Source organism: Sorex araneus, chromosome 1 (genome assembly GCF_027595985.1).
Source record: "Sorex araneus isolate mSorAra2 chromosome 1, mSorAra2.pri, whole genome shotgun sequence".
Taxonomy (NCBI): domain Eukaryota; kingdom Metazoa; phylum Chordata; class Mammalia; order Eulipotyphla; family Soricidae; genus Sorex; species Sorex araneus.
This window is the reverse complement of record NC_073302.1, coordinates 113532494-113548527: the sequence shown is the minus strand read 5'-3', so window position 1 is coordinate 113548527 and position 16034 is coordinate 113532494. Positions and strand designations below refer to the sequence as shown.

The 16034-nt window shown below is 35.7% G+C and overlaps 1 protein-coding gene across 2 annotated transcripts in view; it reads right to left on the bottom strand.

The window, feature by feature from the left end:
- Window positions 1-16034, bottom strand: part of LOC129400849 (uncharacterized) — a 128365-nt gene that overhangs the window by 30162 nt on the left and 82169 nt on the right. Inside the window, exon 2 of one of the 2 annotated variants that reach the window (XR_008627943.1) lies at window positions 14140-14262. The exons of the other annotated variant lie outside the window; for it this stretch is intronic. The gene's annotated coding sequence lies outside the window, so the exon portion shown is untranslated. Of the gene's footprint in view, window positions 1-14139; window positions 14263-16034 lie in introns of those variants that run through there. 2 annotated transcript variants of the gene reach the window in all.

The following is a 16034-nucleotide window of genomic DNA, read 5'->3' as shown; positions in this document are numbered from 1 at the left end:
CACAGCGAAAGACAATACTAGATCATCAAACCGGAGAATTGACTAAAGATAAAATTTATCCAGCTTATTCTATAAGCAAATTCTACTTATGGAGAATTCTAAATTCTACTTATGGAGAATTCTAAATACTTGATAAGTAGAATTTATTAATCCAGGAATTTTTTATGATGTCTTCTGCATCTTATCTTCAGAAAGTCTTCTTACTCTTAGCAGAGTGGGTTTATTTGGTAAGTCTATAAACACTCCTAGAGTATGAGAATATTACTGAATGTTTCCTTCAAAGGACAAAATAGTGGTTTCCTTGAATATGAAGTTAAATTTTTCACCCTGGCATTTTGAGTTCCTGAGTATATTGAACCCACAGGCAATGATATGGGTTACTTACTATACTTTCTGAAATAACTGATGTCTATTCCCAAGGAGAGTAAGAAATATTGGGAGGATAAAAAGGATTTTGATTCTTATGAGTAAAATAATTTAGGTCATTGCAAAAGAAAAAGAACCAAAGCTAGCCAGGGTCACTGCTTGGAGGGAACATTGATTATAAGTTTAAGGAATGAAACACTACAAATACCAGCTATGAATTTGTATCCAGCCAACTAGTCCATCTTTGAGGACTGCATCTCCTAAAGCATAAGGCACTCTCCCCTTCTCTCTCTTTCTTTCCTTCTGTCTCTCTCTGCCTCTCTCTCTCTTTCTCTCTCTTACACACATCCACCTATCTCTGTTAATTAATATATAAACTTCCAGAACTTATACTAATATAAAGATACACTTCTATATACAATTTCCCATTTAGACTTCATATAACAGGATGTTATGATTGAAAAGTGTCTTACTTTGGGTACAAAGTATAACAATGGACACAGTGACTCAGAGACTGCATCAAGGTTAGGAGTTTGTCATGAATTAAAGAAAGAGCAATTAAAGAATTATTTCTGGAATTATTTGAAAGATTTACAAATTTTCTTAAGAGGTAATGACAGGAGCTATTAATACATTAATGTTTTGTTCTGGAAAGTGTATATGAACATTGACAATCAAACCTGAATGTTCCCAAGTAGTAAACAACTGCCTCAATTCCAAATATAACTTTGTGTTGGCTGTTATAATGCTGAACATAGATGTCTCAAACAATACCCCTGCTTTTCCAACACTTTCCAGAAGATTCTCTCTCTCAGGGTCACTAATGGGATACAGAAGACCGGGAAATCAAGGCATTTGCTTCTAACTTGTTATTTCTTTTGGCTTCCAAAGCTCCTGTTTTTCTGAGAGTTACCTTAACAAAACTCTTCATTTGGCAGTCTTCGTTTTCTGCAGCAAAAGAGTATTTTAATATCAGCTTGTTGGCATCTCCTAAATAGAAAACTTTCTTGTAGTTGTACACTGCAGGTTAAATTTCAATTCTTCAACATTGTGATTTTTTTATGTTTTAATAATTTTGAAACCTTTTTTTCTCTGCCAGAAGTTTAATAACTCCTCCTAACAGCTGTTGGAATACTAATTCATGAGCACTCCTATTTTATTTTACTAAATTAACCAATTGTCTTATCCCTGGGCTAAGACTTCTTTGATTTCAATATTTTTGTTGTTAAACTAACTTCAATAGTTTATATCTTCTGACAGTGTTTGTATTGAGAAATTCAGTATTTATCTTTAGTTCATTTGGTCTTGTCACTTTGTGTATATTTATCTTTTATTTTATTATTATTATTATTATTGTTATTTGCATTTTTTCATCACACCCAGCAATGCACAGGGGTTACTCCTGGCTTATGCACTCAGAAATTACTCCTGGCGGTGCTCGGGGGACCATATGGGATGCTGGGAATCGAACTTGGGTCGGCCTCATGCAAGGGAAATGTCCTACCCGCTGTGCTATTGCTTCAGCCCCCTATTTATCTTTTAAAGTGTCTTATTTCACAAGTTATTTTTCCTTTCAATGTTTGGACCACACCCAGAAGTGCTCAGTAATTACTCCTGGCTCTGAGCACAGATAATATGCTGGTAAACTTGGAGACAAGATATGGTCCCAGGGATCAAACCGGGATACGTTGTATGCAAGATAATGCCTTACCCACTGTACTATCTCTCCAGCACCCTAACCTTTTTCCTCTTTATTAATGTTTACGTTATATTTTCCTAAAGACTGCTGACTTCATTTTCACTTCTTCTGTTTTGCTGCTGGGTATTTCTAATGTCCTTTTAAGCTAGGTTGCCTAATCGAACCCATTCATTTCTGTTTCAGTGAATTTTTGCATCAAGTTTTTTTCAACATTATTGATAGAGTCTTATTTCTTCTTTTTTTTCAACAGTAAAAGAATTTTTGCTGTAACATTTTCTTTAGGAAGTTTTGAAAAATTGACATAGCTGAGAACTTTCCTGGGTTGTTTGCCATCCCTTTGTGTGGCAACAGTCCTTAGTTTTATTTCATTATTCCTTGATCTGTGAGAGGGCTAGTGATCTGAGTTAGAGAAGGCCCGTGGAAGGATGGAGTATTCATGTTGGCATGAATTCAGGCTGCAGTGGTATTTGTGGCTCAAAGTGTGTGGCTGTGTACTAGGGACTTACGGTAACAAGTGCCTACAAGCTAACACAGGCCTGAGATCTGACTGCCTAACACTCTGGCCCAAGTTACCCATTTCTTATTGTTGTTTGTTTTCTTTCTGCCAACTGATATGGAGTCACAATCAAGCTGGCCTCAGTAACAACCATGGGTTACTACCACTACCACAGATAGCACATCACAGAAGTTCAGAAATCTGATCTTCATAACTCTGATAGGTTTGTATTTGTCAGTTCCAGACTACTATTGTAGACAGAAAGTCCAGCCCATCTAGGAAGTAATCCATAGTGTGATATATGATGGATGGTTAGGTCTGTGACCCCATGTTAGACCGGACTTTGCTGCTCTAGGATGGACTAATTCATATACATTCCCATACGTCTCAATGTTGATGTTCCGATATGATTACCTGGAGCTGAAGGATGACCTGGAGCACAAAGCCAATCTCTACTTGGTGAGAGCTCTCTGTTAACTTGTAAAACTGTGTGTTGACCTGCATCACTGATAGATTTTATGGTACAGACTGAGCACTTCTCTCAACTCTGAAGGACATGGGTAGCAATGGTCAGAGAATTCAGGCTTGTAAGGCCAACAACAACTGTGTAATATATCAAATACCCAGATGCCCTCTAATGGGGAGGTCTGAGTAGAGGTTAAGGACCCTGGTCCAGAGTTGGCTAGTCTGAGATCTGCCCTGTTGTGTTCCACAGATCTGGGCATAAAAACCCGTTGCTTTAGCTGGAGATTGCTTCGGACCCCAGACCAGGCCAACAACAACTGGGAGCCAGACAGAGGAGATACAGCTAGCAAGCCTTCTCCAGATGGAGCCCCGGCGACACTGAGCTTCTACTAACACGGCTCCGGGATGCAGGACTGGGACATCTCCAAACCGTGCGGCCGCTTATGCGGTTGTGCGACCTTTCCTGAAAAATGAAAACATACAATGTAATGATGCCATCCAACATGTCTGACTGTTGGAGGAAATCCTCCAAATAATGATAGTGAGATTCCTGTTGAAAATTGAATGTAATCAAAGTAAGGAAAGAGTAAAGTGGAAACTGTCTGCCACACAGACAGGGGGGAGTGGGAGGGAGGTATGAGGGGGGTTTTGGTGGTGGATTAAATATGAAAACTTTGTAACTGTATCTCACAGTGATTCTATAAAAAAATAAAGCTGAAAGTAGTTAATGATATTTAAAAAAAAACCGTTGCTTTGGTAGGAACCTATAGATGGAACAAAAGCAGGTTTCACTGCGCTCACAATGTCATTTTTTTACCTCATGCTATCACTCACTTCATATGCCATGGTAGAGTGTAAAACTAAATTTTACATGCGCCAGAAAATGAAAAAAATAAGTCAGACTTTTTTATTCTGATGTTCTCTTTACTACGTTAAGTCTGGAACAAAGCCAGCACTATATCTGGTGTATTTCTGTGTAGATATATTTTAGAATAAAATTAAATGCTTTCAATATAAAACCATGCATGATAGAGGTGAAAGCAAGGTAAAGGCCGATGTATTTATTTTGTGTATTGGCTTTAATATTATAGTTTATGTTGTTTCTATGATGTTGTATAAGTTATGTAATTGCTTGATTGATGTAAAGGATAGAACTGCTGAAAATCTCTATGTGAAAGATATGTCAATATATGAAGGCAATATATCCTCTCAGATGGGAGCGTCTTTCATGCATTTGAAGAACAGACATTTTGTAAGGGTGATTGAGCTTTGTGATAAATGCCCTTCCTTCTCAAATGACTTCCAAAGATCCTCAATTCTAGTTATTAATAAACTTTATAATACCCTCCACTTAAATAAAGGCTTAACATATTTTCTTCCTTTTAATGCTAAATGGGAAAAACATATAATGGTATATCATTTTGATGATTACCTTTGTCTCTTTCTCCTACAGCTCATGTTATCTCTCTGCCTATATCTCCATTTATTTCTCCTCTGTCTCAGCTTAGTGCTTTTGGAAGAAGAAATTTTGATCTCTCTGGTTGACAATAAAATACTCAATAGTATCCAAAAGGAAATAGCTTCAAGGAAATTAATAATAGAAGAAAAAAACACTTGAGTGTTATACAGACATATGTACTGCTATTAAACGTATGTAAATGTTATATGCCATCACTAGATAAAGATAGAACTAGTGAATTTTTCTAAGTTTATTCTTATTGCATAGTCTAAGTAATTTTTCAAATATGCCATTCATTCATTTAAATCTTGTCTCTAACTTACACAAATATATTCAATTTACATTTGAATATATTGGAAAGTACACTTTGTAAAGGGTGTGTCATATTTTACACACATTGTAATATCTTACACTTCCTGGTGGGTACATTGGCCAAGACATTACAGTGGACAGAGTGATAAAGTATTAGACTAAAAATTATCTTTAAGGTGATCAAGTAGTTCATGAAAACATAGAAATTGAAAAAAAAAAGGACAATTAGAAGGCCTCTTACTGATTAGCCAAAATTATGGACCTTCTATTAAATAGACTGGAGCGATAGCATAGTGGGTAGGGCGTTTGCCTTGCATGCGGTCAACCTGGGTTCTATTCCTCCATCCCTCACAGAGAGCCCGGCAAACTATCAAGAGTTTACCGCCAGCATGGCAGAGCCTGGCAAGCTACCGGTGGCGTATTCAATATGCCAAAAACAGTAACAACAAGTCTCACAATGGAGACGTTACTGGTGCCTGCTTGAGCAAATGGATGAACAATGAGATGACAGTGCTACAGTGCTACTATTAAATGAGATATTGATGAAAATTAGAGGCCAGAGTTAAATCAGAGGAGCAAAATTAAATTTGGCCTAAAAATTATAGTTTTATGTGAAATTCAGATTTGATATGTACTTTTACTTTTTAGGAGTAGTTCTAGATTGACTACATATAAATGTGCTGCACATGCTCACTATATATGTAATAAATACACAAAAGTTTAATTTGTACTGATGTCATTTAAAGCATGGAATTGAAAAATTGTGCATGTATATATGTATATATATGTATGTATCAATCTATCTATGTGTGTGTGTGTGTGTGTGTGTGTGTGTGTGCACATAGAAGAAAAGAGAAGCAACCAGTTGTACCAGATATTCAACAGTGAAGGATAGATAATCATAGGTTTTGGATATGTAGAGATCAACTTTGACTTAACTTTATTTTGCAATTTAAAAAACAACCAAAATTAAATTATAAATAATGCTTTACTCATAAAAATACATATTTTTGATTTGGAACAAAATCAAGAAACAATGTGCTGTTATTTTGACAAAATCTATTTCTTTAAATAGTTGTCTAATGCTGTTGGAGATTTTTAGATAAAAGTTTTAAGATTATGTAAATGCTATTTAACCCTTTTGTAATTCATTGTTTTTCTTTACACAGTCCCCAAATATTTGTTCTAAACATTAGTTAATATTCCTAGATTTCTGAAATATAAAACTTTAATAAAGTATAATAGTATTAGATATATTTTATACCCATCCCCCGCCCCTCTCGGAGAGCCTGGCAAGCTACCAAGAGTATCTTGCCCTCACAGCATAGCCTGGCAAGCTACTAATGGAGTATTCGATGTGCCAAAAACAGTGAAAACAAGTCTCACAATGTAGACATTATTGGCTCCCGCTAAAGCAAACTGATGAGCAATGGGATGACAGTGACAATGACAATGATATACCCATCAATTATATACCCATTAAGAAATTCCCTCTCAGACAGATATAGAATAAATGCATTCATTTTTGATAAATAAAAAAGTATAGAGTACAAGACTAATATTCATGGCCAGGAAAACAAGGGTTAGATGGAGTGGTCAATGGTTGGAACTAACCATAAGTGTGTGTGGGGCTGAGGGTGGGTAAGTTATGACAATAATAGCTGGAAATGATCACACTGAATAAGATCTGAGAGTTAAAAGTAGGCAAATGCATATCATTGATAATCTTTTGGTATCAATATTGAAAACCACAATGCCCAAATGGAGAGAGAGAGAGAGAGAGAGAGAGAGAGAGAGAGAGAGAGAGAGAAGACAGACAGACTGACAGACAGAGACAGAGACAGAGACAGAGAAACAGACAGACAGACAGACAGAGAGAAGAAAAGTGCCCGTAATAGAGCCAGGCAGGGTGTTAGGGGTGGGAGGTGGTGGGAGGGAACCTGGGGACACTGGTGATGGGAAATTGTACACTGATGGAGGGATGGGTGTTAGAATTCTATATGACTGAAATCATACAGTGATTTTTGTACGGTTTTATAAGGGCTTTGTAAGGGTCTATCTCACAGTGATTCAATAAAACGTTAAAAAGAAATAAAGAAATTCTCAAAAAAAATTCTCTCTCATTTAAAGAAATACTGCCCCTTAATTATGGAGATAATAAAAGTTCTGGTATTTTTATTTTTTTAAAGAAATTTAAAGTAAAATATAGAGTAGTGTGTGGGGAAAGTTTATTTATGAAGCATTACACAATGAATTAATCTTACTGCAATAATAATCTTGGTTTATAGAATAATTATACCAAAGGCAATTGACAAAACAAAAGCAAGTACATATTGGCTGTCATAAGTATTGTTTTACTATACATTGCCTCCATTATTGAGTTGTAATCTAAACTACAGGAATTTATGGGCTGTAGATTTACAGAGTCATAATAACCTCTATCAGGGAACTGTATCCACCATCATAATTAGTTTGTCATTGGAAATTTACAGAGCTTTGTATAATATCATTTTTTCTTGTTATCTTAACAACTATTCTATCTTCAAATTAAATGTGTCAAGCAAGAAAGTCTCTGCTAATGTATAATAACATTTAGTGTAGACAACTTTATTTCATAAAAACTGTGAACATTTATAAAGTAAAGATTCATATATATTTGGCATAATTGCCCATAAGGATAAGTAGAATTATATTGATCACTTTAATTAAAGAAAAAAATCAGTTTAAATCTGAATTTTTTACTAAGGTATAGTCTTTTCAAACATATTTGTAAGACTTTTGAACTCATAGTCCCAACTGTAAGATTTATAATCTCCTAACTCAATTTGAAGTTTTCTTGAGCTTCCACTCCCCATTATGGTTTATTCAATTCATTTAAAAAGTGTTGTCTTAAGGACCTACTTTTATGAAAAAACGCACTCATCTAAGTGTGCATAAATTGTTATATGTAATTTTTGAATATAAAATCATTTGAGGTAGATTTTATTTTATCGTCCAGTCTGAACATTGATTCATATAAAATTTAAATAATACAATAAACTATAGCAGCTTTTTCCAAAGTTTGAGTTCATAGCCAGTTTTCTAAATTGAAATGTATACCCAAAATACAGTATTGGTTCTATTTATGATTTCATTAAACAAATTCACAATTGGTCAGTGAGTTATCACTCACATAAATATTTTAGAAAATATGACAATGAATTTGTCATATTTATTTGAAACATGTATAATAAACATCAAAATTGGAACATTTTATAAATATTAGTCTTCAAAAAGTTTTCCCTTTATACCAAATATTGTTTGCAAATATTCCTTAATGCAATTTATTTACCACAATTTAAAGTACACATTTATTTTTATTTTTTTTTCTTTTTGGGTCACACCCGGCGATGCTCAAAGGTTAATCCTGGCTCTGCACTCAGGAATTACTCCTGGTGGTGCTTGGGGGACCATATGGGATGCTGGGAATTGAACCCAGGTCGACCGCGTGCAAGAAAAATGCCCTACCAGCTGTGCTATCATTCCTGTCCCACACATTTAATTATTATGTAGTTAAATGAATAGATTTTTAATCTTATTAGCTATAAACCAAGATAAAAGTTTGGAAATCATTTTAAAGCCTTAAAAGAGAAAATTGGAACTAAACATCTTTATATTGGTTTTTCACTTCGTGTTTGAATTGGAGCCATATCCAGAAATTTTCAGTGATTAACCCTGGCAGGTTCAGAGGATCCACAGGGTTCCAGGCATTGAACTTGGACCGGTTGGGTGCAAACAAATGCAATACCTATTGTACTACCTCCTCAAGTCCAGGAATTATCTATTTTTTCTAATAGGTTTCCTATGTGTTTTTGTTAGTTGTTTAATTAGAAAGAACATAATTTAATTTTTATGAGTTTCATGCTACTAAAAATCTTATCCATTAGTCATACTTATGTTGACGGCATTGGGAGATACTTTGATGATTTCAAAACTTATTTCAATAATGTTTTAGTCATTAGTTACTGTCACTGTAGCACTGTCATCCCGTTGCTCATTGATTTGCTCAAGTGGACACCAGTAACATCTCCATTGTGAGACTTGTTTCTGTTTTTTGGCATATTGAATACGCCACAGGTAGCTTGCCAGGCTCTGCCGTGCTGGCAAGATACTCTCGGTAGCTTGCCAGGCTCTCCGAGAGGGGCAGAGGAATTGAACCCGGGTCGGCCGCGTGCAAGGCAAATGCCCTACCACTGTGCTATCAATGCAGCCTAAGAAGCAATAACTAAAAATAAATAAAGAAAAGAATCTTCAGTGGAAAATAGTTTTACAAATGGAATATTCCAGGGTATAAGAAGGCAGGGAGTTGGAAGGAAAGCTATTTTATTATTTTTTCAAGATAGTAGAGAGGTGTTGTAAGTCTAAATGGGCAGTGTTCATGGCAGGAGTATTTCTTTTTGATAATGTATAACAATATATGAGCATATAGGTTAGATAAGTATCAAATAGCGACTTTTTCTAACCAGGGAGAGTATAAGAGCCTAAATTTTACTTGATTTATTTATGCAAGTTTTAAAAAATAGTTCTTCTATACCTGATGAATGTCTTCATGCATTTACTAGAACCATATCTGTTTATGTAGAACTATGCTTATGTAACTTCTTGAAATTATGAACGAGAGAAGAAATATTAGAAATTATTTCAAGGTCTCACAAGATTCTATTTATTTCAAAATATTGTTGTCCTAGAAAATTTGCCAATAAAATAGTCTTTAAAGCAAGTTTTATTTTTTAAGTCAAACAAACCCTAGCATGTTTGCATACTGACTATGTGAGAATTGACATGTAAGAACAAGAATTCTTACCTTACAGAAATCTATCGCCATATAAATTTTTATTTTATCTTTCTCTAAGGAGTATATGGATCTTTTTACTCTTTCCTATGTCAATTTAAATTAATATTCATTGCTCTTCTGAGATAGCCAACTGTACAAATCTGTATTCATTAAAACTTAACATAGCATTTCATACATTGAATTCATCTTTCAATAGTTTGCCTCCAGAAATAGATGAAACTTAGAAATTTATTATTGATAGAATTGCAATTGCTACTATTCATTTCTAATGAAAGTAGAACAGATGCATTTTAGATACTATAGGAGCTATTCTAAATAAATATTTTATAGATTTTTAATTATAGATACAATTTAAAATGAATGCATAGCTATAAAGAATATAATATTAAATATAAAATATGGCATGGCAATATGTTCAGTATTTCCTCCCTACTTACTAACATCATCACTACCAAAAACACGATCAATTTAAAATTCTCTAATAATTGTAGATAGTTTTCAAAATTGTATTCCTTAGGAAGAAAACTAGTAGATGATTAATCAATGCAAAATGAAAGAGAAAAATCAATACAATAAAAAATGTGTTTAAAAATATAAAAAAGGAGAGAAGATACCTTTATGTATTGCTGCAGAACTAATATTTATAATTAAGCAGAAAAAAATCCCTAAAATGATTTTATGTGAAAATTAGAAAATGCTGCCAAGTTTCAATGCTTTACTACAAAAAAAATCTCATCATCATACAGATATGAAGTTGCGGTATGGTTTGGTTCTGATCAATTCCACTGATCTCATTTGTAGTCTAAACTGAAGATGTAGTGTCAGTGTCTATCTCTGGGATTACAATCAGAGTAGATAAGCAGAATGGAGCAGGTTACTGACCAGGTTAAACTCATTATATACCGGCCCAGTCCACAAAGCAAATCAATGGAACACAAGGATATTCTGTTCCCACCCTGAATAATTTGCATCTTAGAGAAATGGTAGTACTCTACAAAGAAAAAGCAAGATGAAACAGTAATTCAATTTAATGCATTAAACAGTATAATTAGTTTGTAATGATATCTAAGAATTAGAAAATTCTAATTCCTACATATAAATTCTTACTTTACCTTAATTGTTTGAAGAGTGTGTCATTTTAGGTGTATTGTCTTAACTAATGATTTTGCATATTTTCATGTAAATTAATTTTATGGAGTATTCTTTTCCATATCCAGAATTCAAGCAATCAAGCTGCTGTAGAAATTTACATAGTTGACATTGTTGCTATTTTACAAAACTGTCTCAAAACTTTTTCTACTGTTTGTTGGGTTGAAAAGTAGCATAAGGTGGGTGGGAGAGATACACAGTGAATAAAGCATTGTGTACTTTATTTTGCAAGAGACTGACCCACACTTGATTCCTGGAACCCCATGTGGTCTCTCAAGTCCTGTTAGGGCTGACTCTGGAGAACAGAATTAAGAATAAACCATGAGGACCTCCAGATAGTTAAACCACAGCAAAAGGGACATAAGATTAATAAGATCGTATTATAATAAATTAAAATAATATTATATATGTATAACACTAGATTCACAAAACATCTAGTTCTGTTCACTTTCTGTAGGTACTTCTATAGTCCCCAGGTTTACATTTTGGATATAAAAATATAAAATTTTTCAAAAGCTAGAAGAACTATTATTTGGGGACTTAACCCAAGAAATATAAAACTCCCTAAATTATATCAATTAAAATTAATATAATGTTTAAATCAAAATTATGCCTGACCTTTCATTGCCAAGTTTTAAAAGCACAAATTTATATGTTTATCATAATGAAAAATGCAGTTAAATTATTTAAAGGTAAAACTGGGACCTGAGAGATATCACGAATCACATGATATCACGAAATCCCATTAATCGTCGATTTCTAGAGCGGGCTCAGTAACCTGTCTATTTGTCCTATCCCTGAGATTTTAGAAGCCTCTCTCCACTCGGTCTTCCCAATGATGCCACGTTGGAGGTTCTTTTAGGGTCAGGGGAATGAGATCCAGCTTGTTACTGGCTTTAGCATATGAATACACCATGGGAAGCTTGCAAGGCTGTCTCATGTGGGCAGGAAACTCTCAGTAGCTTGCCAATTTCTCCCAGAGGGACAAGTAGGTTATAAGACATCGCTTCTGGGAGCTTACTTTTAAGTCTCTGGATGTTGGCCATTGATGGGATTACACACACCTGGGTTCCTCTCCTGGTACCTTCATGCGTGAGGCCTGTCCAAACGTGTGGAGAGGGGTCTCGAGCATGGCTGTTGCTAGGTTCCGGTGGTCTTTGGCCACTGGGAGCTCTGCTCGGGGTGGGGAGGGAAGCTGGAGCCCATCCCCTCCGAGGGGCCCCGGGGAAGACATCCAGGCTTGCGGGCAAGAGATGCTCTGAAGACCACCAGAACCTAGCTACAGCCATGCTCGAGGCACCTCTTCACACGTTCGGACGGGCCTCATGCATGAAGGTACCGGCAGAGGAACCCAGGTGTGTGTAATCCCATCAACGGCCAACATCTAGAGAGAGACTTAAAAGCAAGCTCTCAGAAGCGCGTGGCCACTTTGCGGCCTCCTCGTGATAACATGTAGCCTGCTTCTCCCTCTGGGAAAAACTGGAAATCTTCTGTTTCCTGAACACATGGGACAGCCTTGTAAGCTTCCCATGATGTATTCATATTCTAAAGCCAGTAACAAGTTGGATCCTATTCCCCTGATCCTGAAAGAGCCTCCAGTGCGACATCATTGGAAGGGCCGAGTCGATAGAGACTTCTAAGTTCTCAGGGAAAGGAAGAATGGAGAAGTTACTGAGCCCGCTCGAGAAATCTATGATTAATGGGATTTTGTGATCATGATATATGCTATCGGAGAGCCGGGCAAGCCTGAAAGTATCCCGCACACATGGAAGAGCCTGGCAATCTCGCCGTGGCGTACCAATACGTCAAATACAGTAACCATAACAGGTCGCATTCCCCTGACTGTTAAAGTAGTCTCCAATTGTTTGGAAAAATTAGGAAGGAGAGGCTGCTAAAATCTCAGGACTGGGACAAATGGAGACATTAATGGCTCCCGCTCCAATAAATTGATGAACTACGGGATGACAGTGATACAGTGATATACTGTAGGACTGGAGTGAAAGCACAGTGGGTAGGGCACTTACTTGCCTTGTATGCGGCCGACCCGGGTTCGATTCCTCCATCCCTTTCAGAGAGCCCGGCAAGCTACTAAGAGTATCTTGCCCGAATGCCAGAGCCTGGTAAGCTACCTGTGGCATATTCGATATGCCAAAAAACAGTAACAAGTCTCACAATGGAGATGTTACTGGTGCCTGCTCAAGCAAATTAATGAATAATGAGATGACAGTGCTATCTTATATTATTTTACAGCAGGCTGAGCTCATAACAAACATTAAAGTATAGCTTCTTTCCACATGCAATGTTGTACAAGATTCTAATACTCTAATATTCTAAGATTCTATCTTTAAATCTATTTGCCTATATACTAACCCAATAACATGCTTCTTTTGAGTTAATAAATTCACTGGAGCGATAGCAGAGCGGGTAGAGAGTTTGCCTTGCACATGGCCGACCCAGGTTTGATTCCTCTGTCCGTCTCGGAGATTCTGGCAAGCGACCGAGAGTATACCGTCCACACGGCAGAGCCTGGCAAGCTATCTGTGGCGTATTCAATATGCCAAAAACAGTAACAACAAGTCTCACAATGGAGACATTACTGGTGCCCACTCAAGAAAATCGATGAAGAGCGAGACATTAGTGCTACAGTGCAGTGCTACATGCATACATCATATAGACTTGCTGTTCTTGCAAAGAATTCATCTCACCTAATATTCTACTCTTAGAATTTCCATCTCAGCATTTACATTTAAATCCCCAGGAAAAGGATGGCAATGTCTCCATGAATCTTTTATAGTAACCTTGAATAATTCAGGGAACTTTAGAATTGGACAGGTGGGGCTTTGTCATGGATGACTGACTGTTGCTCAATAGACCACTGAACGTTGAAAAACTACATGTTACAATTCTAGAAACCACCTAGACTTTTGAGGCAGGCAGGTAGTAACACTTAGAAGAATCAGTCACTCTAGTCCTTTTCATTTAATATAAATGTTTCATTGTTTGTAAATGTCCAAAGTGGACGAATTTCAATGATTTCCAAATGCAAATGAAACACAGATATTTTTAAAGTATTTTTAGGAAATAATTTAGTAATTCTAGGCATCATCTTTGGATTATTTCTAGAAAGAAAACTGTGATGAGACTTGTTTTCTAATTCACAGCTCTGAAAGCCCACATATGTACCTATCCCGAGAGCACCCTAGTTATCTTATTTGATATTGGATTCCCCACACTTATAAACTTATTAGTGGTTACAGTGTAAACTTGGTTAACGTACACAAATTAGTTGATCCACTTTATCCAACTAATCGCCAGTTAAATCTTACAAGTTTGTGACTGGAGTCATAGTACAGCCAGTAGAGCCCTTGCAGGCAGCCAACAATGATTTGATCCATTCTTCTGGTCCCCCAGGCAAACTAGAATTTATCCTTGAGGGCAAAAGCAGGAATAAGCCTTGAGATCTAAGCCCCCGGGCTGTGACCCTGAAACAGAAAGTAGCAAATAAAAATTGGAAGGATATATTAGGCTTATACATTTCACTTATATCTGAAAAAGCATTACCAATACTAAATAAAAGAATGAAAATGAAATATTTCTGCCACACATAGTATTTATTTTCTGGATAAACTATTGGGAATAATTGAGAATTAAATATGTAACAAGACCCACTCTAAATTTGGAAAGATAGCCATTATATTCCCTTGCTTTATGTATGCTAATCAGACCTATTTGCACATAAAATGTGATGTTAACACCACAAGTCTTAGTCACATGCATATTGTAATTTGACTCTAGTAACCTGTCTGCAACCAGTAAGCAAATGTTGTTTTTTTACTAAAAGATGTCATTTAGTAAAAAAATTTCTTTTTAGCAACTTGTCTGTGATTATTTTTATTTGGCTATCAAATTATATGTTGATTTTTTTATGCATGTATAGTTTTCATTAGTTACATATAAATGACCATGATGTCTTTCTCCAATTGACAACAAATACAAAGGGAGAAATCTTCTGGATAGTTTTCCATTATCTCAGAGATAAGCATTCTTCTACCCTTTTAAAATAGTAAAAATTTCAGTGTAGGTAACAGACTACAGAGGGGTATAGTTCAAAGTCACAAGAAAAGTGTATTGATATCAGGAAACCATTAATTTGACATAATATTTTATTTCCTAAATATAGACTGGTTATCCTGAATTAATATTCATTCAATGTTCTAAATAATGTATTTTTATTATTATTCTATTTTACAGTTATCAATTTTTTGCTTCTTAATTCAATGTGTTATACTCCATTAGTATCATTATTTATTTTAATGTTCAAATTGTCCCAAATTTGGCCACTATGAGTTTCTTTCCAGCTGGTGCCAGAGCTTTTCTGTCATGTTCCCATCTGGTATTTTAAGAATACTTTTCAGGCTAAATTTGAAGTTATGGAGAGAAAAATGATATTTTTTCAACACATTTAGTACAGCATACGATTCAAAATATTAAAAAGAAAGGAAGGCAAGTTATACTGTAGCAGAAAGCAAGACAAAAATAATTGCCCTACCTAATATACAATATTAATGTCACTGCAATATTGTGAAGAGAACATTATAATGATGATAACTTCAGAGTTAGATTATTCATATATTTTATTTTCTACTTAAGTATGTTAGCTACAATCTCAAGAGAATTTTAAAATAACCAAAAAACTTTGTGTCAGTATCTATTTAATGTTACAAAATTTTTAGTTTAGATAAAACTGCCTCCTATTTAAAAAGTATATATAGATACTTTATATTCAATCCGTCAATGTGTCATCCCATTGCTCATTGATTTGCTCCAGGGGGCACCAGTAACACCTCTCATTGTGAAACTTATTGTTACTGTTTTTGGCATATCGGATACACCATGGGTAGCTTGCCAGGCTCTGCCATGCGGGTGAGACACTCTCGGTAGCTTTTTACTGTCTGTTAGAGCACTGATCGAAATCTCCCTTTAATGACAGAGACTCCAGAGACTGCAAACAGCAAGCAGGGTTTATTGTAAGACTGGCTAGTCAGGGTCCAGCCACCTACATGGACACGCAGGTCCAGCTGGTTGGGCAAGACCCCGAGCTTCTCCAAAGGAGTTCTTATATAGGCCTTTACAGCAGAGCCCGCACATTTCATAGCCAATAGATTTGTAATATTGCAAACTCTCTTAACCAATCCATTTAAAAGGACATCATTCTTTAGCCTATGGTTTTAGAGATCAGTATTCACGCCAATAT